The 24,671-nt window shown below is 43.7% G+C and overlaps 1 long non-coding RNA gene across 3 annotated transcripts; it reads right to left on the bottom strand.

The window, feature by feature from the left end:
• Positions 1-22,954, bottom strand: LOC117070621. Of its 3 annotated transcripts, none has more exons than XR_004431981.1 (4): positions 21,772-22,954; positions 2,808-3,097; positions 1,404-1,543; positions 1-53 (listed from the first exon to the last, which is right to left on the bottom strand). It is a non-coding gene; the product is annotated as an uncharacterized LOC117070621 (long non-coding RNA). The 3 variants fall into 3 exon arrangements; XR_004431982.1 differs by having other exon boundaries at positions 21,827-22,954; XR_004431980.1 differs by lacking the exon at positions 21,772-22,954 and having other exon boundaries at positions 2,808-4,181.
• Positions 22,955-24,671: the final 1,717 nt, after the last annotated feature.

The following is a 24,671-nucleotide window of genomic DNA, read 5'->3' as shown; positions in this document are numbered from 1 at the left end:
GCTGAGATCCCTCCACTACACACCAGCCTGGGTGACAGAGCAAGACCCTGTCTCTGGAAAAAAAAAAAAAAAGAAGAAGACAAATAAGAAATTGGACTCTTCCCAATACCACATACAAAATTACATGATATACAAAAATTAACTCAAAATGAATCAAATAGCTGAAAATAAGAACTAAAACTCGGCCGGGCGTGGTGGCTCAAGCCTGTAATCCCAGCACTTTGGGAGGCCGAGACGGGCGGATCACAAGGTCAGGAGATCGAGACCATCCTGGCTAACACGGTGAAACCCCGTCTCTACTAAAAATAAAAAAAAAAAAAAAAAAACTAGCCGGGCGAGGTGGCGGCGCCTGTAGTCCCAGCTACTCGGGAGGCTGAGGCAGGAGAATGGCGTGAACCCGGGAGGCGGAGCTTGCAGTGAGCTGAGATCTGGCCACTGCACTCCAGCCTGGGTGACAGAGCAAGACTCCATCTCAAAAAAAAAAAAAAAAAAGAACTAAAACTCTAAAACTTTTAGAGGAAAACATAGGCATAAATCTTTATGACCCTGGATTTAGCAATGATATTTTTTAGGTTTGACACCAAAATCACGAGCAACAGAAGAAAAGAGTAGATTAATTAGACTTCACCAAATTTTTTGTAAATGGTGCATAAAACACACTATCAACAGAGTGAAAACACAACCTACAGAATGAGAGAAAATATTTGCAAATCATATATATCTGATAAAATTATAGTATCAGAATATATAAAGAGCTGTAACTACTCAACAACAACAAGACATAACCCAATGAAAAAGTGGGCATATGAATATAATTGGATATACATTTCTCCAAAGAAGACATAAAAATGGCCAACATCAAATGGAAAGATGTTTAATGTCATTAGTCATTAAGAAAATGTGAATCAAAACCACAATGAGCTGCCACTTCAAACTCACTAGGTTGGAAAGAAAGAGCAAGAGAAAGAGAAAGAGGGAAGGAGAAGGAAAGGGAGGGAAGAAAGAAGGGTGATTTGACAAGGACATGGAGAAACTGGGAATGTAAAATAGTACAGTCACTTTGGAAAACAGTTTGGTGAATCTTCAAAAAGTTAAACAGACGACCTAGCAAGCCTATTCCTAGAACTATGCCTAAAAGAACTGAAAACAGGCATCCAAACACATATTTAATACTTTTATATAACTGTTCATAGCAGCATTATTTACAACAGCCCAGAACTGGAGACAAATGGCCATCAAAGAATGAATAAACAAAATGTGGCACATCCATATAATGGAATTTTATTCAGCCATAAAGAGGAATAATGTATTGATACATGTTACAACATGGATGAACTTCAAAAACATTACACTAAGTGAAAGAAGTCAAACACAGAAGGCCAATATTGTATAATTCTACTTACATGAAACATCCAGAGCAGGTAAATCCATAAAGATGGAAAGCAGACAAGTGGTTTCCAGAGGCTGGGGAGAGGGAGAAATGAGGTGTTCACTGTTTATTGCACACGAGGTTTCCTTCTGGCGTGATGAAAATGTCTTGGAACTAGATAGATGTACGAAATGTCACAGAATTGTACATTTTAAAATGACCAAGATTAATGTTTTGTGATGCAGATTTTGCTTCAATTTTTTTTTTTTAAAAAAAAGAACCAATACTTTTTTTTTTTTTTTGAGACAGTTTTGCTCTTTCACACAGGCTAGAGTGCAGTGGTGTGATGGCTCACTGCAACCTCCGCCTTCTGGTTTCAAGCAATTCTCCTGCCTCAGCCTCCCAAGTAGCTGGGACTACAGGCCCCTGCCACCATGCCCGGTTGATTTTTGTACTTTTAGTAGAGATGGAGATTCACCACGTTGGCCAGGTTGGTCTCAAACTCCTGGCCCTGTGATCCGCCCGCCTTAGCCTCCCAAAGTGCTGAAATTACAGGTGTGAGCCACTGCGCCTGGTCCCAGTACTTCTTGATTCAAAATTTGGTCTGGGGCCCGACGCAGTGGCTCACACCTGTAGACCCAGCACTTTGGGAGGCTGATGCGGGCAGTCAGGAGTTCCAGACCAGCCTGGCCAACAGGGTGAAAACCCATCTCTACTAAAAATACAAAAATTAGCTGGGCGTGGTGGCACACGCCTGTGGTCCCAGCTACACAGGAGGCTGAGGCCTGAGAATCACTTGAACCCGAGAGGCAGAGGCTCCAGTGAGCCTAGATGCCTAGATCGTGCCACTGCACTCCAGCTTGGGTGATAGAGCGAGACTCCATCTCAAAAACAAAGAAACAAAGAAAAACAAAACTTGGTCTGGGAAGGAAAAAGATGAGTCAGAAAGTAAAAGAGTGCTCAGAAAATGACAGTGACATGCCAAGGACACAGGCTCCATCCTGAGGGAGGACTATTCTTCAGTTAAAGGCTTATTTATTTTTAATGAGACTGTAATTTTCCTTTTAAGCTACATTAGCAAAATTTGTTTTTCAAAAACAGCTACTGTGAATGTCAAAGTATATTATTAAGTATTTTATACTTAATTGTAAACTTTTTTTCCCAAAAGTCCTGCTTTACATTTGTTAAATGGAACACAACTTTTGGATAATGTTTAAAAATTAATTTCTATACTTGAAACATTTATTTAAAAAGAAAAAAAAAAGGACACAGGAACCAGCTTGAAGGGGTTCGCACTAGCCAAATCTGGGTCAATTTGAACATCAAAATTAATAGTGTTTGTCAGGGCTGGTTTTGTGGGCCTGTAGAATCACACAAGGCTTGGCACGCAGAATTTTCATAATGTACATCACTGCCTCAAAACCCTTTACCATTTTACCTTTGAATTTGTGGTTTCTAAGTGAAGTCTGATGGCACAATGGAGCATTCTGAGACCCTGGAGCCCCTGATGACACATGGGTCTGAGGCCTGCTGCTGCCCACTTCCTACCCCCGGTCCCGCGGTCCCTGCCCAGCTTTGCATTCTCTGCCTTGCTTCAGAGCAGTGACTGGGTCACCTTGGCTGGGGGAGGCCCGTGTTTTGTCATCACCTTCCACCCTGGCAGAAGCCTAAGCATGGATAGGTACAGGAGGGTTCAGGGTTGGGCCCATATCCCAGGACACTGTCAACCTAAAAAAAGGACATCAGGGGAAAAAAACCTCATCATATAATTATTTTATCTGGGAGTAAGCAAAAAGGATTATAACCTGGGATGCACAGTTACAGCAAGCCACAAATGCACCCAAAGAGGGGAGGGTAAAGAGAAACCTTTATCAGTAACACAGAGACGTTCATGTAAGCTGTTTAGAAACAGTTTATTGATACCAGAGGTTCAAAGCCAGAATCAGTAGCAGTGAATGGCTTCACTGCTAGAGAAGCCATTATCAGGCAAGTCTTCTTTTGAGATTATCTTATCTGAATTGCTGCAGTCCTAAAAAATGTCTAGTAAGAAATCATGTCAAAGAAATATGTGCATGTGTGTGAAACATGCAAGCCATGCAAAGCATAAGATGCATGAAGGACATGAGAGAATTTATTGTGGGTTATTGCCTGGAAACAGCTTTTAGCTTTAGACATGCAAGTGTGAGCTCTCTCCTTTGTGCTCTCCTATCTCCAATTTGTCTGGGTCTGAGTAGAGTGGACTTTATCCTGTATTTGCAACTTTCATAGCACCATGGGGTGATCAAGAAGGCAGTTGTCCCCTCCCTAATCTAACAGTAACACAGCACATTCTGCAGGCCATTCAGTTAGGGCCTCTTACCAGTGCCATCCAACAATCGAGAACAAACCAGCGTGGAGGATACAGTTCCCTGGGCATTGTCCATTTGCATCGACTGGAACAGCAGTTCATGAGAAGAGGAAATTGGCTTCCTTGTCCGCACCCAAGGCCCTGCATTTTCATTTGTGCTGAGCCCCACAAATTACGCAGCCAGCCCTGATAGTAGTAATGGATTGTAACCCACAAAATAGGAATCCATGAATCATGCTAATACATCATTTCTGTATGTTTCTGTCAAATTGAATCTATCAAATAATAAAAAAACCATCAACAAACCCAATTTAAGTGACATTCTACAAAACAGCAGGCCAGTATTCTTAAAAAATGTCACTTGTGACCGGGCACGGTGGCTCACGCCTGTAATCCCAGCACTTTAGGAGGCTGAGGCAGGCGGATCATGAGGTTAGGAGATCGAGACCATCCTGGCTAATATGGTGAAACCCCGCCTCTACTTAAAAAAATACAAAAAATTAGCCGGGCATGGTGGCGGATGCCTATAGTCCCAGCTACTTGGGCGGCTGAGGCAGGAGAATGGCGTGAACCTGGGAGGTGGAGCTTGCTGTGAGCCGAGATTGCACCACTGCACTCCAGCCTGGGAGACAGAGTGAGACTCTGTCTCAAAAAAAAAAAAAAAAAAAAAAAAAAGTCAGTTGTGGACCAGCCACAGTGGTTCATGCCTGTAATCTCAACACTCTGGGAGGCCAAGGTGGGTGGATCAACTGAGGTCAGCAATTCAAGACCAGCCTGACCAACATGGCAAAACCCCATCTCTACTAAAAATACAAAAATTAGGCGGGCATGGTGGCTCACACCTGTAATCCCAGCTACTTGGAAGGCTGAGGCAGGAGAATTGCTCCAACCTAGGAGGCAGAGGTTGCAGTGAGTCAAGATCACACCACTGCACTCCAGCCTGAGTGACAGAGTGAGACTGGCTGATAGGGGTTGAATGAAGGGGAGATGGAGAATCATTACTAGTGGAGTGATTTTTTTTTTTTTTTTTTTTTTGAGACAGAGTCTCGCTCTGTCACCCAGGCTGGAGTGCAGTGGTGTGAGCTTGATTCACTGCAACCTTTGCCTCCTGGGTTCAAGCGATTGTCCTGCCTTAGCCTCCTGAATAACTGGATCACAGGCACAAACTACCACACTCAGCTAATTTTTGTATTTTTGGTAGAGACAGGGGTTCACCATATTGGCCAGGCCACTGTGCCCAGCCGTGGAGATTATTTTTAGGGTGATGAACTGGGCATGGTGGCTCATGTCTGCAATCCCAGCACTTTGGGAGGCCGAGGTGGGCAGATCACATGAGGTCAGGAGTTCGAGACCAGCCTGGCCAACACGGTGAAACCCTATCTCTACGAAAAATACAAAAATTAGCCAGGTGTGGTGGCACACACCTGGAGTCCCAGCTACGAAAGAGGTTGAGGAAGGAGAATCGCTTGAACTCAGGGAGCGGGAGGATGCAGTGAGCCGAGATCGTGCCATTGTACTCCAGCCTGGGAAACAGTGAGACTCCATCTCAAAAAAAAAAAAAAAAAAAGATTTTTAGGGTGATGAAAATGTTCTGGAAGTAGATAGTGGTGATCAATGTATAACTTTGTGAATATATTAAAAACCACCGAATCGTACACTTTTAAAGGGTGAACTTATTGTGTGTGCATTATATCTCAAAGCTGTCATGAAGACACTGCATGCAAACTGCTGAATTGTACACTTTTAAGGGGTGAACTTTATTGCGTGTGAGTTATATCTCAAAGCTGTCATTAAAATAAGATACTGCATTCAAACTAGCAGCTGCAGTTAAGGCAGTTCAGTGTTTTTTGCTCTTGTGGTACTCTACAATCCATCTATTTTTTAAATTTTCATAAAATATACTTAAAATTTACTGTTTTAAAGTATACGGTTCAGTAACATTAAGTGCTTTCACACTGCTGTGCAATTATCACCACCATCCATCTCCACAGTTTTTCTATCTGGTTTTTGCAGGGAGCGGAGGGAATTTAATGGGGATATAGAGACCCCTATCCCTAGATCTTCAAATCTTTGAAGGTTGCATTAATGTCTACAATCTTTCCCTCCCCTCCCCTCCTCGCCTCCCCTTCTCTCTCTCTCCTTTTCTTTCTTTCTTCTCTCTCTCTTCCTCTCTTTTGCTCTCTCTTTCTCTCTTTTTTCTTTCTCTCCTTTTTTTTTTTTTTTTTGTTATACTTTAAGTTCTAGGGTACATGTGCATAACGTGCAGGTTTGTTACATATGTATACTTATGCCATGTGGTGTGCTGCACCCATCAACTCGTCAGCACCCATCAATTCATCATTATATCATGTATAACTCCCCAATGCAATCCCTCCCTCCTCCCCCCTCCCCATGATAGGCCCCAGTGTGTGATGTTCCCTTCCCGAGTCCAAGTGATCTCATTGTTCAGTTCCCACCTATGAGTGAGAACATGCGGTGTTTGGTTTTCTGTTCTTGTGATAGTTTGCCAAGAATGATGGTTTCCAGCTGCATCCATGTCCCTACAAAGGATGCAAACTCATCCTTTTTTATGGCTGCATAGTATTCCATGGTGTATATGTGCCACATTTTCTTAATCCAGTCTGTCACAGATGGACATTTGGGTTGATTCCAAGTCTTTGCTATTGTGAATAGTGCCGCAATAAACATACGTGTGCATGTGTCTTTGTAGTAGAATAATTTATAATCCTTTGGGTATATACCCAGTAGTGGGATGGCTGGGTCATATGGGACATTTAGTTCTAGATCCTTGAGGAATTGCCATACTGTTTTCCATAATGGTTGAACTAGTTTACAATCCACCAACAGTGTAAAGTGTTCCTATTCTCCACATCCTCTCCAACACCTGTTGTTTCCTGACTTCTTAATGATTGCCATTCTAACTGGTGTGAGATGGTATCTCATTGTGTTTTGATTTGCATTTCTCTGATGGCGAGTGATGATGAGCATTTTTTCATGTGTCTGTGGCTGTATGGATGTCTTCTTTTGAGAAATGTCTGTTCATATCCTTTGCCCACTTTTTGATGGGGTTGTTTTTTTTTCTTGTATATTTGTTTGAGTTATTTGTAGATTCTGGATATTAGCCCTTTGTCAGATGAGTAGGTTGCAAAAATTTTCTCCCATTCTGTAGGTTGCCTGTTCACTCTGATGGTAGTTCTTTTGCTGTGCAAAAGCTCTTTAGTTTAATGAGATCCCATTTGTCAATTTTTGCTTTTGCTGCCGTTGCTTTTGGTGTTTTAGACATGAAGTCCTTGCCCATGCCTATGTCCTGAATGGTACTACCTAGATTTTCTTCTAGGGTTTTTATGGTATTAGGTCTAACATTTAAGTCTCTAATCCATCTTGAATTAATCTTCGTATAAGGAGTAAGGAAAGGATCCAGTTTCAGCTTTCTACTTATGGCTAGCCAATTTTCCAGCACCATTTATTGAATAGGGAATCCTTTCCCCATTTCTTGTTTCTCTCAGGTTTGTCAAAGATCAGATGGCTGTAGATGTGTGGTATTATTTCTGAGGACTCTGTTCTGTTCCATTGGTCTATATCTCTGTTGTGGTACCAGTACCATGCTGTTTTGGTTACTGTAGCCTTGTAGTATAGTTTGAAGTCAGGTAGCGTGACGCCTCCAGCTTTGTCCTTTTGACTTAGGATTGTCTTGGCAATGCGGGCTCTTTTATGGTTCCATATGAACTTTAATGCAGTTTTTTCCAATTCTGTGAAGAAAGTCATTGGTAGCTTGATGGGGATGGCATTGAATCTATAAATAACCTTGGGCAGTATGGCCATTTTCACGATATGATTCTTCCTATCCATAAGCATGGTATGTTCTTCCATTTGTTTGTGTCCTCTTTGATTTCACTGAGCAGTGGTTTGTAGTCTCCTTGAAGAGGTCCTTGACATCCCTTGTAAGTTGGATTCCTAGGTATTTTATTCTCTTTGAGCAATTGTGAATGGAAGTTCATTCCTGATTTGGCTCTCTGTTTGTCTGTTACTGGTGTATAAGAATGCTTGTGATTTTTGCACATTAATTTTGTATCCTGAGACTTTGCTGAAGTTGCTATCAGCTTAAGGAGATTTTGGGCTGAGACAATGGGGCTTTCTAAATATACAATCATGTCATCTGCAAACAGGGACAATTTGACTTCTTCTTTTCCTAACTGAATACCCTTGATTTCTTTCTCTTGCCTGATTGCCCTAGCCAGAACTTCCACCACTATGTTGAATAGGAGTGGTGAGAGAGGGCATCCCTGTCTTGTGCCAGTTTTCAAAGGGAATTTTTCCAGTTTTTGCCCATTCAGTATGATATTAGCTGTGGGTTTGTCATAAATAGCTCTTATTATTTTGAGGTACGTTCCATCAATACCGAATTTATTGAGCGTTTTTAGCATGAAGGGCTGTTGAATTTTGTCAAAAGCCTTTTCTGCATCTATTGAGATAATCATGTGGTTCTTGTCTTGGTTCTGTTTATATGCTGGATTACGTTGATTGATTTGCGAATGTTGAACCAGCCTGCATCCCAGGGATGAAGCCACTTGATCATGGTGGATAAGCTTTTTGATGTGCTGCTGAATCCGGTTTGCCAGTATTTTATTGAGAATTTTTGCATCGATGTTCATCAGGGATATGGCCTAAAATTCTCTTTTTTGTTGTGTCTCTGCCAGGCTTGGTATCAGGATGATGTTGGCCTCATAAAATGAGTTAGGGAGGATTCCCTCTTTTTCTATTGATTGGAATAGTTTCAGAAGGAATGGTACCAGGTCCTCCTTGTACCTCTGGTAGAATTCAGCTGTGAATCCATCTGGTCCTGGACTTTTTTTGGTTGGTAGGCTATTAATTGTTGCCTCAATTTCAGAGCCTGCTATGGTCTATTCAGGGATTCAACTTCTTCCTGGTTTAGTCTTGGGAGAGTGTAAGTGTCCAGGAATTATCCATTTCTTCTAGATTTTCTAGTTGATTTGCGTAGAGGCACTTATAGTATTCTCTGATGGTTGTTTGTATTTCTGTGGGTCAGTGTGATATCCCCTTTATCATTTTTTATTGCGTCTATTTGATTCCTCTCTTTTCTTCTTTATTAGTCTTTCTAGCGGTCTGTCAATTCTGTTGATCTTTTCAAAAAACCAACTCCTGGATTCATTGATGTTTTGGAGGGCTTTTGTGTCTCTATCTCTTTCAGTTCTGCTCTGATCTTAGTTATTTCTTGCCTTCTGCTAGCTTTTGAATGTGTTTGCTCTTGCCTCTCTAGTTCTTTTAATTGTGATGTTAGAGTGTCAATTTTAGATCTTTCCTGCTTTCTCTTGTGGGCATTTAGTGCTATAAATTTCCCTCTACACACTGCTTTAAATGTGTCCAGAGATTCTGGTATGTTGTATCTTTGTTCTCATTGGTTTCAAAGAACATCTTGATTTCTGCCTTCATTTCGTTATGTACCCAGTAGTCATTCAGGAGCAGGTTGTTCAGTTTCCATGTAGTTGAGCAGTTTTGATTGAGTTTCTTAGTCCTGAGTTCTAGTTTGATTGCACTGTGGTCTGAGAGACAGTTTGTTATAATTTCTGTCTTTGACATTTGCTGAGGAGTGCTTTACTTCCAATTATGTGGTCAATTTGGAATAAGTACGATGTGGTGCTGAGAAGAATGTATATTCTGTTGATTTGGGGTGGAGAGTTCTATAGATGTCTATTAGGTCCGCTTGGTGCAGAGATGAGTTCAATTCCTGGATATCTTGTTAACTTTCTGTCTCGTTGATCTGTCTAATGTGACAGTGGAGTGTTGAAGTCTCCCATTATTATTGTATGGGAGTCTAAGTCTCTTTGTAAGTCTCTAAGGACTTGCTTTATGAATCTGGGTGTTCCTGTATTGGGGTATATATATTTAGGAGAGTTAGCTCTTCCTGTTGAATTGATCCCTTTACCATCATGTAATGGCCTTCTTTGTCTCTTTTGATCTTTGATGGTTAAAGTCTGTTTTATCAGAGACTAGGATTGCAACCCCTGCTTTTTTTTGTTCTCCATTTGCTTGGTAGATCTTCCTCCATCCCTTATTTTGAGCCTATGTATGTCTCTGCATGTGAGATGGGTCTCCTGAATACAGCAGACTGATGGGTCCTGACTCTTGATCCAGTTTGCCAGTCTGTGTCTTTTAATTGGAGCATTTAGTCCATTTACATTTAAGGTTAATATTGTTATGTGTGAACTTGATCCTGTCATTATGATATTAACTGGTTATTTTGCTCATTAGTTGATGCAGTTTCTTCCTAGCCTCGATGGTCTTTACATTTTGGCATGTTTTTGCAATGGCTGGTACCGGTTGTTCCTTTCCATGTTTAGGGCTTCCTTCAGGGTCTCTTGTAAGGCAGGCCTGGTGGTGTCAAAATCTCTAAGCATTTGCTTATCTGTAAAGGATTTTATTTCTCCTTCACTGATGAAACTTAGTTTGGCTGGATATGAAATTCTGGGTTGAAAATTCTTTTCTTTAAGAACGTTGAATATTGGCCCCCACTCTCTTCTGGCTTGTAGAGTTTCTGCCGAGAGATCTGCTGTTAGTCTGATGGGCTTCCCTTTGTGGGTAACCCGACCTTTCTCTCTGGCTGCCCTTAAGATTTTTTCCTTCATTTCAACTTTGGTGAATCTGGCAATTATGTGTCTTGGAGTTGCTCTTCTGGAGGAGTATCTTTGTGGCGTTCTCTGTATTTCCTGAATTTGAATATTGGCCTGCCCTACTAGGTTGGGGAAGTTCCCTGGATGATATCCTGAAGCGTGTTTTCCAACTTGGTTCCATTTTCCCCCTCACTTTCAGGCACTCCAATCAGACGTAGATTTGGTCTTTTTACATAATCCCATACTTCTTGCAGGCTTTGTTGATTTCTTTTTCTTCTTTTTTCTTTTGGTTTCTCTTCTCGCTTCATTTCATTCATTGGATCCTCAATCGCTGATACTCTTTCTTCCAGTTGATCAAGTCGGTTACTGAAGCTTGTGCATTTGTCACGTATTTCTCGTGTCATGGTTTTCATCTCTGTCATTTCGTTTATGATCTTCTCTGCATTAATTAGTCTAGCTGTTAATTCTTCCACTCTTTTTTCAAGATTTTTAGTTTCTTTGTGCTGGCTACGTAATTCCTCCTTTAGCTCTGAGAAGTTTGATGGACTGAAGCCTTCTTCTCTCATCTCATCAAAGTCATTCTCTGACCAGCTTTGATCCGTTGCTGGCGATGGGCTGCGCCTTTGCAGGGGGAGATGCGCTCTTATTTTTTGAATTTCCAGCTTTTCTGCCCTGCTTCTTCCCCATCTTTGTGGTTTTATCTGTCTCTGGTCTTTGATGATGGTGATGTACTGATGGGGTTTTGGTATAGGTGTCCTTCTGTTTGATAGTTTCCTTCTGACAGTCAGGACCCTCAGCTATAGGTCTGTTGGAGATTGCTTGAGGTCCACTCCAGACCCTGTTTGCTGGTATCAGCAGCAGAGGTTGCTGAAGATAGAATATTGCTGAACAGCGAGTGTACCTGTCTGATTCTTCCTTTGGAAGCTTCCTCTCAGGGTGTACTCCACCGTGTGAGGTGTGGGGTGTCAGACTGCCCTAGTGGGGGATGTCTCCCAGCTAGGCTACTCAGGGGTAAGGGACCCACCTGAGCAGGCAGTCTGTCCGTTCTCAGATCTCAGCCTCCGTGTTGGGAGATCCACGGCTCTCCCCAAAGCTGTCAGACAGAGTCGTTCGCGTCTGCACCGGCCCCTGCTACTTCCCCCGTTGGTGTTCAGCTGTGTACTGTCCCCAGAGGAGGAGTCTCAGTTGAAAATGCAGAAATCACCGGTCTTCTGTGTCGCTCGCGCTGGGAGTTGGAGACTGGAGCTGTTCCTATTCGGCCATCTTGCTCCGCCCCTCCTTTCTTTCTCTCTTTATTGTCCTTTCTTTCTCTGTTCCCCAGGCTGGAGTGCAGTGACACAATCACAGCTCATTGCAGATTTGACCTCAGACTCAATTGATCCACCAGGCTCAACCTCCCAAGTAACTGGGATTACAAGCACGTGCCACCATGTCCAGCTGGTTTTTAAAACTTTTTTGTAGAGATGAGGTCTCACTATATTGCCCAGGCTGATTTGAAACTTCAGGGCTCAAGCTATCCTCCAGCCTCCGTCTCCCAAAGTGCTGAAATTACAGGTGTGAGCCACCACGCCTGGCCTATGAATTGCTTCTAATTTACTGTCTTAGCCAGGTAAGGCAGATTCGGGGACTTTCAGTTAGCACTTTCTACCATAAAGGCTTTTACAACAAGGTCGGTGTGAAGTCTCTCACATGCCAACTACTGAGTTTATATCTGTCCCACTTAAAGACCGGGAGAAAAAAATCCTGCAAAGTGGGTCCTATTAGATTAGTTTGGTCCAAAGCTGCATTCATCCTTTCACCTTCATGAACTCCCACTCTTAACTGTATACTTTAAAACGGTAAATTTTAAGTATATTTTATGAAAATTTAAAAAAAGAAATAGATGGATTGTAGAGTACCACAAGAGCAAAAAACACTGAACTGCCTTAACTGCAGCTGCTAGTTTGAATGCAGTATCTTATTTTAATGACAGCTTTGAGATATAAACTCACACGCAATAAAGTTCACCCCTTAAAAGTGTACAATTCAGCAGTTTGCATGCAGTGTCTTCATGACAGCTTTGAGATATAATGCCACACAATAAGTTCACCCTTTAAAAGTGTACGATTCGGTGGTTTTTAATATATTCACAAAGTTATACATTGATCACCACTATCTACTTCCAGAACATTTTCATCACCCTAAAAATCTTTTTTTTTTTTTTTTTTGAGATGGAGTCTCACTGTTTCCAGGCTGGAGTACAATGGCACGATCTCGGCTCACTGCATCCTCCCGCTCCTGAGTTCAAGCGATTCTCCTTCCTCAACCTCTTTCGTAGCTGGGACCAGGTGTGTGCACCACACCTGGCTAATTTTTGTATTTTTCGTAGAGATAGGGTTTCACCGTGTGGCCAGGCTGGTCTCGAACTCTGACCTCATGTGATCTGCCCACCTCGGCCTCCCAAAGTGCTGGGATTGCAGACATGAGCCACCATGCCCAGTTCATCACCCTAAAAATAATCTCCACGGCTGGGCACAGTGGCCTGGCCAATATGGTGAACCCCTGTCTCTACCAAAAATACAAAAATTAGCTGAGTGTGGTAGTTTGTGCCTGTGATCCCAGTTATTCAGGAGGCTAAGGCAGGACAATCGCTTGAACCCAGGAGGCAAAGGTTGCAGTGAATCAAGCTCACACCACTGCACTCCAGCCTGGGTGACAGAGCGAGACTCTGTCTCAAAAAAAAAAAAAAAAAAAATCATCTCCACTAGTAATGATTCTCCATCTCCCCTTCATTCAACCCCTATCAGCCAGTAATCTACTTTCTGTCTCTAGACATTTACCTGTTCTAGACATGTCATACAAATGAAAACATACCAATAGGTGCCATCTTGTGCATGGCTTATTTCATAATGTATTCTAATTTTTTCTATGTTATAGCACATACTTTTTCTCATTTTGGCTGAATAATATTCCTTTATATGGATATACCACTTATTTATCCATTCATCAGTTAATGGACACTTGGGCTGTTTCTATTTTTTGGCTATTATGAATAATGCAATGAACACTCATTTACTAGCTTTAGTGTGAACATATATTTTCTTTTTTGCCTGTTTTTTTGTTTGTTTGTTTTTGCAGTTGCAAGATTTAATAGAGTGAAAACAGAGCTCCCATACAAAGGGAGGGGACCCAAAGAGGGTGGCCATTGCCAGCTCGAATGCCTGGGTTTATATCCCAATCATTGTCCCTCCCACTATGCTCTCAGGCGAAAGATGATTGGCTATTTGTTTTCCTCCTGTTTTTGCCTAATTCGTGTTTTGGTGAGCTCTCTTTACTACCTGATTGGTCTGGTGTGAGCTAAGTTGCAAGCCCCATGCTTAAAAGTGGATGTGGTCACCTTCCCAGCTAGGCTTAGAGATTCTTAGTCGGCCTAGGAAATCCAGCTAGTCCTGTCTCTCAGTCCCCCTCTCAACAGGAAAACCCAAGTGCTGCTGGGGAGGTTGGCCGACGACCACTCTAACTGCTTCCTGCTGAATTGGAGCATGGTAGGGGTTGTGCAGTTGAGATTTCCTCAGGAGGGGTGACTTTGATGTCATTAACATCAGAGCATGGGCTAGCAGGCTGGTCCAGGGGTCTGCAGTAGATCTTAGTCATGGACTGCATCTGGAGCTCCATTTGAAGAACGATTTGTAGCTTTACAGCTTCGATTCTGGAAGAGACAAACTTAACAAGGAGGTTAAAGATACAGGATCCAAAGAGGAGTAACAATATTATAGCCGTTAGAGGTCCTAAGAAGGGGAGAATCCAGGGCATCCATTGGCTGAGGAGGCCCCAGGGTCTGGTGTTTTGAAGTTCCTCTGCTCTACGTTGTATTCAGTCGTGAATTTCTTTAACTTTCTTGGTGACGATTCCGGATTAATTAACATAATAACAGCATTCTTCCCCTAAAAACAAACAGGTTCTCCCTCTTTCGGCAGTTAGTAAGTCTAAAGCTCTTCAATTTTGAAGGACTACTGCTGCGAGGGAGTCAAGTAGATCTTGCAAGGTGACCAGGGAGTCAGCGACCCATTCCATGTCACCATTTAGTTCTTGAGATAGTTTGTAGTAGAACTGAGCAGAGGTTGTGATACCGCCAATGCCAGTACCTAGTCCGCCTAGCACTCCTGCTCTGATAACAAAAGGAAGAATGGGTACTCTTTTGTTGCAGGGCTCAGGTACGACATAATTGTATAAATCTTGTTCAGTGTAGATGGTCATAGGGGGCACTAGGAATGAGAGGAAGCACATAAATTCTGAAGAGCCATTCAAACAATGATAGGCTGAGGTACCACAGACAAAAAATATTCCTGAGGATAGGCAGACTATTCGTGTGGGAGGAGTTACCCACCTGATGCATTGGGAGTTGGTTGTGCCTATAGTATTGCTACATTTTACACAGGTGAGGTTTGAGGTATGACTTATTTCCAGATTGGAAACAAGAGGTCCTACTAAAATGGAAGTGGTGCTTATTTTTGTGCTGAAGTTGTTCCATTGTTCAGGTACAGGGATTGAAATGGATGGCCTGAAGTGCAGGGGAAGCACATCCAACAGTTAGTAGGGTTTTGGGCTGAGACCTCACGAAGCCCAGTGAGGGTGGTATTAAATAGGCTTATCAGGTGAGTATGGGTACGGAGGGTTTCACGTAGTTTTGAGAGATCTAGTCCTTTGTAGGGGCTAGGCGTGCTATGTAGCCAGGTCAGTTGGGAGATTACTTCCTTTACGTGTTTTCTTTCTTGCCTGATCTTGAACTCCACTCCCATCAGACATACCGGTATGGGTGAAATAAGTCCAACAGACAGTGGCTCCAAGTCATCCAGGACAACTAGGATTAATCATTTTCCCTGTCCAATAATGAGTATTTGCATGCATGCAAAGAGTGGCAGAGTTATAGCAGTTGCAGGGCATATGGGTGTGGGTGGTGAAGGTGGGGTCTCCCTTAGATAAACTCCTATACGATGGGGCATCAATATTTCTGGGAAACCACATTCTCCATAGAAACTCTTGGTAAGGGGAGCTACTGGTCGTACAGCGGCATGGAGGGGTTGCAGTGAGAGTGAAAGGGGGTAAGAGAACAGTAAAGAGAAAAACATAAGGGAGGGCCATGGGGATTTGCGATTTTAGTTCCTTTCCTCATGCTTGTTGCTTGAAGAGCGGGCGCAGATCCTCTAGAGGTTCACAGGAATAGCTAGTGTTGTCTCCTGGATTTTCGGGTTCCTTTGGCAGTATCCAGGGTTTGACTCAAGTGTGATGTATCCAAGACTCAACTCCAACCAGTTTAACCGCAGTTGGGGTAGACAAAATGACTGGGTACGGTCCTTCCCAGGATGTATCTAGGGATGGGGAATTAGAGGGAAGGCACTTGACTAATACCATGTCACCAGGGTGGAATAATTATTTTCCCTCCTCTTGGTGACAGGCTCCTTGTAATGTTTTCAGAACTTGATATTTGGCTAAGGAGGTGATATCTGCAACTAAGTTGGCCGTCTCTCCATCAAGCACAAAGTCATTGGTTAGGAAGGGCCGTCCATACAGCATTTCGTGTGGGCTAAGTCCTGCTTTTTGGGGAGAGTTTCGGATTCTTAGTAAGGATATAAGCAACAGAGCAGGCTATGCAAGGTGGATTTCCTGGGTTAGCTTTTTTAGATGTTGTTTGTTTCGTTCATCTTCTCAACCTTCCCTGAGGATTGTGACCTCCAGGCGCAGTGTAAGTGATACTATATACCTAACGCCTGGGATACTCCCTGGGTTACTGTAGCCTTGAAAGCGGAACCATTGCCACTCTGTGAGCCTCCAGGAAGTCCAAATCCGGGAATTATTTCATGAACTAGTGCCTTTATTACCTCTTGGGCCTTTTCTGTCCTACAGGGGAAGGCCTCTGCCCAACCAGTGAAAGTATCTACCCAGACTAGTAGATACTGAAATCCCTGAGATTTGGGCATGTGGGTAAAATCTAGTTGCCAGTCTTCTCCTGGGTAATGACCTATTCTTTGTTCTCCTGAAGGAGCTTGGCGATAAGGCAGGGGATTATTTCTGTGGCACACTTCACAGGCCCTGACTATCTGCTTCATAGTTTTGAAAAGGCCTGGTCCAGTAAATAATGATTTGGCCATCTGATGGGTGCTGTCAATGCCTAAGTGAAAGGTTTGGTGAAGAGTTTTAAGTAATTTCCATTGGTTAGCTGCAGGCAAAAGTATTTTTCCTTCTTCGGTGGCTAGCCATCCTGAGGGGAGGAAACCATGTCCTTGTGAGGGTCTCCATTCTATTTCTTCTGCTGAGTACTGGGGCTTGGTTTCCCAGAGGGGATTACCCCATACTATGGGTCCTTCTACAAGTATTTCTAATGGGCCTTCTATAAGCATTTCTAATGGAGGGTCCTGCCTTGCGGCTCTTTTGGCTTCAATATCAGCTTGGCAGTTCCCTTCTATTTCTCTTTCCTTTCTTTTTTGATGACCCCGGCAGTGTAAGACTGCCACCTCTTTAGGTTTCTGTACCGCCAATAATAATCTCCTCATGGCTTCCTGATGTTTGATAGGTGTTCCCTCGGAAGTTAGGAATTCCCTTTCTCTCCATATTGCCTCATGGGCATGGGGGACTAGGTAAGTATACTTAGGGTCTGTATATCTATTTACCCTTTTTCCTTCTCCTAATTCTAGTGCCCCAGCGAGGGCTATTAGTTCTGCCAGCTGAGCACTAGTTCTTGGAGTGAGGGGATTACTTTCAAGTATTCCATTATCACTGACCACTGCATACCCCACTTTTCAAAGTCCTTTTTCTACAAAGGAACTTACATCAATATACAAGTTGAGGACAGGATCAGTCAAGGGAATCTTTAAAAGGTCCCCCCTCGAGTGGCGTAGGATTGAGCAATTACTTGTTGACAATTATGTTCTATCTTTTCTTCATTGTCTGGAAGAAATGTGGCTGGGTTGTGTCACAGCACTGGCCCTTCAAGTAATACAGCCTGATATTTAAGTAAACGGCTGTCTGACAGCCACAAGTCTCCTTTAGCAGTGAGTATGCCGGTCATATCATGAGATGTCCACACAATAAGATCTCTTCTCCGTATCATTTTAACTGCTTCAGATACTAAGACTGCCACTGCCGCTACTACATATAAACAATGAGGTCAACCCTTTGCCACTACGTCAGTTTCCTTATTCAGGTAGGCCACGGGTTGCAAGCTCGTCCCTCGGACCTGTGTAAGGACTCCTAGAGCTATTCCTGTTTTTTCTGTGACATATAAAGAAAAGTCTTGCCCCACTGGTAAGCTTAACACTGGGGCTTGGGTTAGGGCCTTCTTTAGGACCTGGAAAGCCGCTTCTGCTTCAGGTGTCCATCTTACTAAATGGGTATTGGCTTTCTGAGTTTCTTTAGTGTATATAATGGCCTGGCTATTTTGCTGTACCTGGGAATCCATATTCAGCAGAAGCCTGTCATGCCAAGGAACCCTCTTAGTTGCTTTAGGGTTTTGGGATGAAGATAAGCCAGTACAGGCTGGATACGTTCCTCACTGAGGGCCCTACTGCCTTTGGATAACTTTAGCCCTAAGTATTTAACCTGCTGTGAGCAGAGCTGAGCCTTTGGTTTGGAAACCTTGTAGCCACAAGTGGCGAGGAAATTTAAGAGCCCTTGGGTGGCTTGATGGCACAAAGTTTCTGAACGGGTGGCTACAAGTAAATCATCCATGTCCCGAAGGACAAGAGTGTCCAGGTATGAGAACTGGCTCAAGTCTTGGGCTAATGCCTGGTCAAATAGATGGGGGCTATCCCTGAACACTTGGCGTAAAACAGTCCAGGTGAGTTGAGACGTTGGGTTCAAAGGATCTTCAAAGACAAACAAGAATTGAGAGTCAGATGTACAGGGATGCAGAAAAAGGCATCCTTAAGGACCAGGACTGGAAACCACTCTGCTTTCTCTGGTATTTGGGAAGGCAGAGTATAAGGGTTAGGTACAGCTGGGTATAGAGGGACGATGGCCTCACTGATAATCCTGAGATCTTGCACTAACCTCCACTGTCTGTTGGGTTTCTGTACTCCTAAAATTGGAGTACTGCAGGGGTTATTGCATGGTTTTACTAGGACTTGGGCTTTTGGGTCCTTAACAATTTTTTGGAGTCCTTGTTGGGCCTTGGGTCTAATTTGGAGTCCTTGTTGGGCCTTGGGTCTAAGGGGTTACTTCCTTTGGTAGGAAAAGAAGGCGGAATCCTTTAGTTTAACTTGAACGGGACAGGCATTCTTTGCTCGTCCATATTGTCCTTCTGTTGCCTAGACTTCAGGATTAATTCCTTCTTCAAGCAGGGGACAATAAACGAGTGTTCCTTCTCCTATGTTCAGGTGTATAATGGCCACTGCTTTTGCTAGAATGTCTCTCCCTAACAAGGGAGTGGGGCTTTCAGGCATAATTAGAAAAGTATGTGAAAAGAGTAAAGTTGGCCGGGCGCGGTGGCTCAAGCCTGTAATCCCAGCACTTTGGGAGGCCGAGACGGGCGGATCACGAGGTCAGGAGATTGAGACCATCCTGGCTAACAGGGTGAAACCCCGTCTCTACTAAAAATACAAAAACTAGCCGGGCGAGATGGCGGGCGCCTGTAGTCCCAGCTACTCGGGAGGCTGAGGCAGGAGAATGGCGGGAACCCGGGAGGCGGAGCTTGCAGTGAGCTGAGATCCGGCCACTGCACTCCAGTCCGGGCAACAGAGCGAGACTCCGCCTCAAAAAAAAAAAAAAAAAAAAAAAAAAAAAAGAGTAAAGTTCCCCAGTCACAAACTTAGTGGCTGGGAGAAGTGTCTAGTGACTGACTGTCCTAGGACCCCTCGGATAGTGACAGATCTGGAGGACAGTTGTCTGGGACAGGAGAGTAAGACTGAGAAGACCACGCCAGTGTCCAGGAGACAGTTAACCTCCTGGCCCTCAATGGTCAAGCATACCCGGGGCTCTGTGAGGGTGATGGCACGGGCTGGCACTTGCTCCGGGCACCCTCAGTCCTGCTGCTGGATCATCTGGTTAGTGGCTTCTGACTCAGAGGACCTTCATCCCCTGGGGCAGTGAGCCTTCCAGTGATTCCCTTGACAAAAGGGGTATGGACGAGGGGGCGGCTTATTTCTACTTGGACAATCTTTTTTTTTTTTTTTTTGAGGCGGAGTCTCGCTCTGTCGCCCGGACTGGAGTGCAGTGGCCGGACCTCAGCTCACTGCAAGCTCCGCCTCCCGGGTTTACGCCATTCTCCTGCCTCAGCCTCCCGAGTAGCTGCGACTACAGGCGCCCGCCACCTCGCCCGGCTAGTTTTTGTATTTTTAGTAGAGACGGGGTTTCACTGTGTTAGCCAGGATGGTCTCGATCTCTTGACCTCGTGATCCGCCCGTCTCGGCCTCCCAAAGTGCTGGGATTACAGGCTTGAGCCACCGCGCCCGGCCCGACAATCTTTTTTTAAGTGTCCTTGCGGACCACACTGGAAGCAAGCCCTATTAGGCATTCGATGTGCCCTGCTTTTCCCTTTTCCAGAGCCTCCAAAGTCCGCTTGCCTGAGGGCCATGACTAAAGCGGTGGCCTTTTTTTAAAATCCCATTTGTCCCATTCCACCTGCTCCTCCTGATCTCTATTATAAAAAACTGAGGTTGCCAATTTCAAAAGGTTTTCTAAGTTTTGCTCCGGGCCTAAGGTGACTTTTGAAGTTTTTTTCTAATGTCTGCAGCTGACTGGGTGATAAACTTATCCTCTAAGATGAGTTGGCCTCCAATAGAATCAGGTGACAGAGAGGTATGCATCCTCAATGCCTTCCTTAGTCTCTCCAGAAAGGCGGTAGGATTTTCTTCCTTTCCCTGTGTTATAGTGGACATCATTGAATAATTCATAGACTTCTTCCTAGTTTTCCTGGGTCCTAGCACGCAAGTTAGCAAATGTCCATGGCACCAATCTCCATGTTCTGAGGCCTTGTCCCAGTGAGGGTCTACACTGGGAACTGCCTGCTGGCCTGTGGGGAATCGTTCTCTTTCCTCTGTTGTCATCCTGTCATTGACCTAACTGAGATACCAGAGATCGCCAAACTCTCGGACAGCAGTTATGGCGGCACTTCTCTCATTTGGGGTTAGTGTCTGATTTAGCAGTAACATTATATCTCTCCATGTCAGATCAAAGGATTGTCCTAACCCTTGTAAAACATCAATATAGCCATCAGGGTTATCTGAGAATTTACCTAGGTCTATTTTAATTTGCTTTCAGTCTGAGAGAGAAAAAGGTACATGTACTCTGGATGGGCCGATTTCTCCTCCTCCCACTGCTTGGAGGGGGCATAATTGGGGAATACTGGCACTCTTTGGTTCAATGTTTACCCCTTTGTCTATCTCCTTTTGGACAGTTTGGGTTGAAGGGGGGTCCTTATTAGTTGGGGAAGGAATCGGGGGACGCTGGGGCAGGGAGATAGATTTTGAGGGCTTCCTGTAGGGCATAAATCACACTTTTTACATAATTGCAAGTCGTCTCTTAATGAAAATAAAGTTTGTACATATGACACTTCACTCCATGTGCCTTCTTTTCTACAAGAGGTCTAGCTGTAAGATGGTGTCATAATGTATACTTCCCTCAGGAGGCCAGGTTTCTCCCCCTTGAAGAGGATATTGTGGCCAGGTGGTACTGCAGAAGAATGAAGTCATTTCTTTCTTAAGTGTCTGAGAGTCAAACTGGTCCCAATTCTCCAGAATACATCTTAGGGGCGTTTTTGCTTTGGGGGGAACGTTTCCCATTACTTTGGAGGTCCCTTCGTGGTCGCCAAATGTTACCCAGGGTCCTTACGCCCAGAGCTCCCAAGATGGTGGCCGACCACTTCCCAGATGGTGGCCGGCTGCTTCTAAGATGGTGGCAAGCCTCATGTTCTCTGACCTGGGGTTCTTGGCTTCACAGATTCCAAGGAATGGAATCTTGGGCCACGCAGTGAGTATTATAGCTCTATTAGAAGCCATGGAATCCGGAAGAGAACCGTGGAACCCAGTGACTAGTGTTCAGCTCAATTAGGACGAACCCAGGCACTTAGCCGTGCAGGAATAATGGCAAGCCTTTAGCCTGATCGGGAGTGGCAATGGGCGCCTCACTGGATCAGGAGCACAGCAGGCACCCCACCGGATCCAAAGGGATGGAAGTCAGCGGCAGGTCTGCGACCACAGTAAACAACAGGGGTGGACGGCGAGCGAAAGCTCAGCTCCAGCCGTTAACAAACGTGGACCCGAAGAGTTCAGTTCCAAGATGTAATAGAGTGAAAACAGAGCTCCCACACAAACGGAGGGGACCCAAAGAGGGAGCCCTGAACATCTATTTTCAATTATCTTGGGCATATGCCTGTAAGGGGAATTGCTAGGCCATATAGTAACTCTACGTTTAACCATCTGAAGAACTGCCAAACTTTCCCAAAGTGACTGCACCTTTTTACTTTCCCACCAGTAGTGTATGAAGGTTCCAATTGTTCCACATCCTCACCAACACTTGCCATTTTCCATCTTTTTGATGGCAGTCATCCTAGTGAACATGAAATGGTAACTCAGTGTGGTTTTGATTTCAATGAATGTACTATCTTCACTGGAAGAAAAAAAAACTCAGCCTCTGGCACTTGGTATATAACAACTAAATTGGCATCCTTTTCAAAAGGAGGATCAAAAGCAGTTTAGTTTAACTTGATGTGTTAGGATTATTCCTTGAATGTAATAACATTATATATTCCTGTCACGTGACCTGACTTTGCATCCTATGGGAAGAGTCCACGTCCCTTGCCTTGTTGACTTTAGGCTTTAGCGTGCGACATGCTGTAAGCCAAAATATGAGAAGATGTGATAATTTGCCACAATTGAGCAGAAACTTACAACTACTCTCAATCTCTCTCTCTCCTACACCCTGTCATAGCCCTGACAGGGGCTGCTCCTTGAGCCTCGGACCCAGAATGAGAAGACACAAAGAACAGAATTTCAGTCTAGAGCCAAGCAAAGCCAAACCTGTTACCCAGCAGACACTTGGTATTTAAATTAAAATTTTTATAACTACTTTTAAGTGCATAGGAAAAAATCTTGCCAAGCACAGTGACGGGCACGTAGAATTCTAGTGCTTTGGGAGGCCAAGGCAAGAAGATTGCTTGAGTCCCGGAGATTAAGACCAGACTAGGCAACAGAGTGAGACCCCATTTCTACAAAGATTTGTTTTAAGTGGGCCAGACGTAGTTGTGCACAACTGTAGTCCTAGCTACTGTAGAAGATGAGATAGGAGGAATCACTTGAGCCCGGGAGTTCAAGGTTATAGCGAGCAATGATGATACTACACTCAAGCCTGGGTGACAGAGCGAGACCCTCTCTCTTTAAAAACAAAAAACAAAAAGAAAACCTCAAAAGCTCACCCTAAATTGTTAAAGGTACTGAATAAATCAATTTATACATCAATAATTTTCACTTCTCACTTTGTTAATTTTGTATTATTAGAATGCTTTAAGGAACATATACTACTTTTGTAATTTCCTCACTTTCTTTTTTTAAAAATTACCTATGCTAGGCCAGGCGCAGTGGCTCATGCTTGTAATCCCAGCACTTTGGGAGGCCAAGGCGGGTGGATCATTTCGGGTCAGGAGTTCAAGACCAGCCTGGCCAATACGGTGAAACCCAATCTCTACTAAAAATACAAAAATTAGGCCGGGCGCGGTGGCTCAAGCCTGTAATCCCAGCACTTTGGGAGGCCGAGACGGGCGGATCACGAGGTCAGGAGATCGAGACCATCCTGGCTAACATGGTGAAACCCCGTCTCTACTAAAAAATACAAAAAAACTAGCCGGGCGAGGTGGCAGGCGCCTGTAGTCCCAGCTACTCCGGAGGCTGAGGCTGGAGAATGGCGTAAACCCGGGAGGCGGAGCTTGCGGTGAGCTGAGATCGCGCCACTGCACTCCAGCCTGGGCGACAGAGCGAGACTCCGTCTCAAAAAACAAAAAAAAACAAAAAAAAACAAAAATTAACTGGGTGCGGTGGCGGGTGCCTGTAATCCCAGCTGCTCGGGAGGCTGAGGCAGGAGAATCACTTAAACCTGGGTGGGGGAGGTTGCAGTGAGCCAAGATCATGCCATTGCACTCCAGCCTGGGCATCACAGCGAGACTCCATCTCAAAAAAAAAAAAAAAAAAAAAAAAATTACCTATGCTGGTCTCCACTTAACATAGCTGAGATTAACTTATAATGAATTTCAGAAATTCTTAAATCTTAAGATTAAAAGTAAATTCTTACACATCTTAAGAAAAAGAACATCAATAATAATAAAAACATGTTCATTTAGATAAAGAACTTTGTACATATGTGATTACATTTATAGATCTCATTGAAAATACAAGCTTAATAGAAGCATTTTCTTTGAAAACCAGCACAAGGGTGCCCTCTCTCACCACTCATATTCAACATAGTAATGGGAAGTACTCTTCAGGGCAATCAGACAAGAGAAAGAAAGAAAGAGTATTCAAATAGGAAGAGAGGAAGTCAAATTGTCCTGTTTGCAGATAACATGATTGTGTATTTAGAAAACCCCATTGTCTCAGCCCAAAAACTCCTTAAGCTGATAAGCAACTTCAGCAAAGTCTCAGGATAAAAATCAATGTGCAAAACAAGCATTCCTATACACCAATAATAGACAAACAGAGCCAAATCATGAGGGAACTCCCATTCACAATTGCTACAAAGAAATTAAAATACCTAGGAATACAACTTACAAGGGACGCAAAGGACCTCTTCAAGGAGAACTGCAAACCACTGCTCAAGGAAATAAGAGAGGACACAAATGGAAAAACGTTCCATGCTCATGGATAGGAAGAATCAATATCATGAAAATGGCCATACTGCCCAAAGTAATTTATAGATTCACTGCTATTCCCATCAAGCTACCATTGACTTTCTTCACAGAATTAGAAAAACTACTTTAAATTTCGTATGGAACCAAAAAAGAACCCACATAGCCAAGACAATCCTAAGGAAAAAGAACGAAGCTGGAGGCATCAAGCTACCTGACTTCAAACTATACAAAAATGCTACGGTAACCAAAACGCCATGGTACTGGTACCAAAACAGATATATAGACCAATGGAACAGAACAGAGACCTCAGAAATAACACCACACATCTACAACCATCTGATCTTCGACAAACCTGACAAAAACAAGCAACGGGGAAAGGATTCCTTCCCTATTTAATAAATGGTGCTGGGAAAAATGGCTAGCCATATTGAGAAAACAGAAACTGGACCCCTTCCTTACACCTTATATAAAAATTAACTCGGCCGGGCGCGGTGGCTCAAGCCTGTAATCCCAGCA

This window comes from Trachypithecus francoisi, unplaced genomic scaffold, assembly GCF_009764315.1.
Source record: "Trachypithecus francoisi isolate TF-2019V2 unplaced genomic scaffold, Tfra_2.0 Lachesis_group3, whole genome shotgun sequence".
Lineage (NCBI taxonomy): Eukaryota > Metazoa > Chordata > Mammalia > Primates > Cercopithecidae > Trachypithecus > Trachypithecus francoisi.
The sequence above is the reverse complement of the archived record's forward strand: the minus strand, read 5'-3'. Positions and strand labels throughout refer to the sequence as shown.